Genomic DNA, 578 nt, shown 5'->3' with positions numbered 1-578 from the left:
CAACCAAACAACACCATTGATCCTCTACTAGAAAATCCTTTCCACAACTTCCAACTCCCAAATACTCTACCCCAAACACCCCCTCATATACCAAACCCACCACCACAAATGGCTTTACGTGATCACAATCGCCCTAACCATAATGATGCTTGTAATCCAATTAATTTCGGCACCTTGGCTCCAAACAATTTCGAGATGCATCTTGCCCAAGTGGGCTTGATCGAAAAGGATTGTTTCGGTGGGCATATTGATGAAGATGCTCATGCCCACCTAAGGAAGTTCAAGAACAAGGTGGCCATGATGAAAAAGAATGGAGTGTCCGAAGAAACTTTAAGATTGATGCTATTCCCATTTTCTCTAACGGACAAGGCGGATCGTTGGTTAAATGTGCACCCTCCGAACATATTCACTACATGGGATGCCTTTGCCAAGGCATTCCTATCCAAGTATTACCCGTCATCGAAGACCGCCATGCTTCGAAACGAGATCCATACATTCCAACAAGAGGATGGAGAGTCCTTCGGAGATGCATAGGATAGGTACCAAGACTTGATTGCTAGTTGTCCTCGCCATGGAAT

At 44.8% G+C, this 578-nt stretch overlaps 1 non-coding gene across 1 annotated transcript; it reads right to left on the bottom strand.

Moving 5' to 3' along the window:
• Positions 1–471: 471 nt before the first annotated feature.
• On the bottom strand, positions 472–578 carry LOC141609563 (small nucleolar RNA R71). The gene has a single exon (XR_012527484.1). It is a non-coding gene; the product is annotated as a small nucleolar RNA R71 (small nucleolar RNA).

Source organism: Silene latifolia, chromosome 10 (assembly GCF_048544455.1).
Source record: "Silene latifolia isolate original U9 population chromosome 10, ASM4854445v1, whole genome shotgun sequence".
NCBI lineage: Eukaryota > Viridiplantae > Streptophyta > Magnoliopsida > Caryophyllales > Caryophyllaceae > Silene > Silene latifolia.
This window is presented reverse-complemented; position numbering and strand designations above follow the sequence as displayed.